Here is a 3,976-nt window from a genome sequence, read left to right as displayed (position 1 = left end):
GTAACAGAGTACTTCTGAAACGGTGTCCTTAATTTCATTGTTTTCATAGCTGTTGTTTCATAACTCTGGTCTGTCTTGTGGGCCGATACATTCATTTATGGCACTGAAGTCCAAAATAACAGCTGTAATACTTGGAAAAAAGCATTAGAGAAGGATGTAAATATTCCTTACCAGTGAAAGGACTATAGGCTAATTGTCAGTCCTGAAAAAATGTGCATGAGCATATTCAGCTTTTCTGTGGAATGCAGATGTAGTTATATTATATGAGGGTTTTTGAGTGTATAGAGGAGGAAAGGAAGATGACTGACAAACCGTGCTGGGAAGAACAAATGAAACCTTCCTTATTCTTTACTTAAATATCATGATCTAAGTGGCAATCAGGAAATGGGTATCGTGACTCTCTTTCTCTCTCTTTCTTTTTTTTTTTTTTTTTTTGAGAGTGGAAAATTTATTTCATTTCCAGGTTTGGGATTTTTTTTTTTTTTCCTTTGAAGTAGCCACTCAGATTACAGCAACTCTGGCACCTCCGCTTCTGCTTCTTAAAAGACATGTTGATGCAAGTGGTGTAAGTGTTTGGAGAACTGGGGTGCCTTCCCCCACCCCAAAAATAGTGATTTGCATTCCTTTGAGAAAGGGGAGGGCATAAAATGCTTTCGTGGTTGCAATGATATTACAATCTTAAGTGAATTGTGTAAATAGGTTTCTACTTAAAGTGATAAGTAGTTAAACTAGGAACTGTATAAAAATAATATAGAAATATAGAAATGCAAATTTATCTCACACCTTGGAAAAATTACTTGCTACTTTACCATAGTTATAATTTCTATTCTTTTTTTTTTTTTTTCCATTCACAAAGAGAATTTTTTTCTTGCTTTGTATGATCTTACTGTTGCTGTAAACATTACAAAGGAAAGACTTTTTTTGTCTTGGTTGTCTGTAAAGTGCTAGGCACACCTTTTATGCTATGTAAATGACTTATGTGAATGAAAACACGCAGCAAGCAGGAACCACCTTGTTAAAAATGCTTGAGAAGTGATTAATGATGACTATCTCCCTGACTCATGACTCTAATGCTGAGGGGGGAACGTTTGTGATTCATAACCCAAATCCCTTTGGAAGTCTTGAGGAGATAAAAAGGGCACATGTATTTCAGTGCAGTGTAAGTGCAGTTTTTTAGCGTTTACTGTATTTTGATGAGCACCACTCCAACTTCAACATATACTACTTAAATATAGGCTATTTTAATTGGAACTAATTAAGCCTCAAAGAAACGAGAAGCTACTTTTAGACTAGTTTAAAAATAGCTTTCAGGGAAAAAAGTTAGAGATCAACATGTTCAGACTGCTACTGGGCTGGAGACTTAGCCCCAGCAATATCGTTTCCACCCCTTTTACATTACCAAGTGTGTGAAAGGGGAAGAACGCGTCCCATCACTGCAGATCTCCTGGCCTACAGTGAAGTCTGGAGCAAAGAAAGGTACTCGATCCCTTCTTCATTGCTTCTGACCAATAAACTCTAGTTTTGAGAAGTTCAGGAAAAGTGAAGGATGAAAAGAAAGATTTTAATTCCTCATCAATTTTTAGGGTCTTGCACGATGCCTTCTCAAAGGGTTGATTTACACGGGGGTTTTGGAGGTTCTACCAACTTCATTTTTGCATGTGAGGAGATGTTTCTCTTCACATTTTCTTCGCTTTGGCGGTTGGAAATCTCTAAGTAAAAATACTTCTGCTAGGACTCTCCTTCAGGTTTGAGGTTGCCGTGTGTAGAGTAGGAAGAAGAGAAAACCATCTCAAAAGCACTCAATTCCTTAAACCTGCTCTGCTGCTGCTTCTTCCAAGCAACAATGAGGTCCTGCTCCTTCATGTCTTTCCAGTGAAGAAGTTAGGCTAAAGGAGAGCAACCATGGATGTGGGTATCTTACCCCAACCTACCTTCCCAGTCCTCCTCCAGGGATGCTTCTGACAGAGCGATAGGGCTAAGAGTAGTAATCTCTGCCATGTAGGTTCATCCTATTGTCCCACCACACTGGGTTGTAAAATAGTTCTTAACGCTTTTTACTGCACCAGAAACGTGGTTGTTGAATAGCTGTAAAGTGCTGCTGACAGCGACTTCTGTAGTCAATAAAAATTAGGATGTATCGCAATTAGCCACGGTGCTTAAGGAAGGTTCAGAAAATCACAGAATCACAGAATTTTCAGAGTTGGAAGGGACCTCTAGAGATCATCTAGCCCAACTCCCCTGCCAAAGCAGGATTGCCCAGAGCACATCACTCAGGACTGCATCCAGGTGGGTCGTGAAACTCTCCAGAGAAGGGGACTCCACCCCCTCCCTGGGCAGCCTGTGCCAGTGCTCTGTCACCTGAACCGTAAAGAAGTGTTTCCGTGTATTTGAACAGAACTTCCTGTGTTCTAACTTGTGCCCATTGCCCCTCGTCCTGTCACTGGGAACCATTGAAAAGAGCCTGGCTCCATCCTCCTTCAGCCCACCCTTTAGATACTTGTACGCCATAATAAGGTCTCCCCTCAGCCTTCTCTTCTCCAGGCTAAAGAGTCCCAGCTCTCTCAGCCTTTCCTCATAAGGCAGATGCTCCAAGCCCTTCATCATCTTAGTTGCCCTTCGCTGGACTCGCTCCAGCCGTTCCCTGTCCCTCTTGAACTGGGGAGCCCAAAACTGGACACAGTATTCCAGTTGTGGCCTCACCAGTGCAGAGTAGAGGGGGAGAATGACGTCCTTTGACCTACTGGCCACACTCTTCCCTATGCAGCCCAGGATTCCATTGGCCTTTTTGGCGACAAGGGCACATTGCTGGGCCATGGATAATTTACTGTCTACCACAACCCCCAGATCCTTCTCCTCAGAGCTACTTCCCAGCAGGTCCGCCCCTAACCTGTACTGGTGCTTTACGTTCTTCCTCCCCAGGTGCAGGACCTTCTACTTGCTTTTGTTGAACCTCATTAGGTTCTTCTCTGCCCAGCTCTCCAGCCTGTCCAGGTCACGCTGGATGGCAGCACGGCCCTCTGGGGTGTCAGCCACCCCACCCAGTTTGGTATCATCAGCAAACTTGCTGAGGATACACTCTGTCCCCTCATCCAGGTCATTAATGAATATATTAAACAAAATTGGACCGAGTATTGACCCCTGGGGGACACCACTGGTTACAGGCCTCCAACTAGACTCTGTGCCACTGATCACAACCCTCTGAGTTCTGTCCCGCAGCCAACTCTCAATCCACCTCACTGTCACCTCACCTAGCCCATACTTCCTCAGCTTCCTAATGAGGATGTCATGGGAGACAGTGTCAAAAGCCTTGCTAAAGTCAAGGTAGATGACATCTACGTCTCTCCCCTCATCCAGCCAACCAGTTGTAACGTCATAGAAAGCTATCAGATTGGTCAAGCACGATTTACCCTTGGTAAATCCATGTTGACCACTTCCAATAACTTCCTGTTCCTCAACGTGTTTGGAGATGACATCCAGAATGAGTCGCTCCAATACCTTCCCAGGGACAGAGGTGAGACTAACCGGTCTGTAGCTCCCTGGGTCCTCCTCTTCTTGCCTTTTTTGAAGATCGGAATGATGTCAGCCTTCCTCCAGTCCTCAGGCACCTCTCCTGTTCTCCATGACCGTTCAAAGACGATGGAGAGTGGTCTAGCAATAACATCCGCCAGCTCTCTCAGCACTCGCGGGTGCATCCCGTCAGGGCCCATGGACTTGTGAATGTCCAGCTTGGCCAAGTGGTCTCTGACATGGTCCTCCTCAACTGAGGGAAAATCTTCCTCTCTCCAGACCTTCCTCTTTGCCTTCAGAGTATGGGATTCATGAGGGACAGCTTTAGCAGTGAAGACCAAAGAAAAGAAGGCATTCAGTAACTCTGCATTCTCTGTGCCTTCCACCACTAGGGCACCTGTCTCATTCACCAGTGGGCCTACATTTTCCCTAGTCTTCCTTTTTCTATTGATATACTCAAAGAATCTCT

Source organism: Vanellus vanellus, assembly GCF_965231255.1.
Source record: "Vanellus vanellus genome assembly, chromosome: 4".
Classification (NCBI taxonomy): Eukaryota; Metazoa; Chordata; class Aves; order Charadriiformes; family Charadriidae; genus Vanellus; species Vanellus vanellus.
This window is presented reverse-complemented; position numbering follows the sequence as displayed.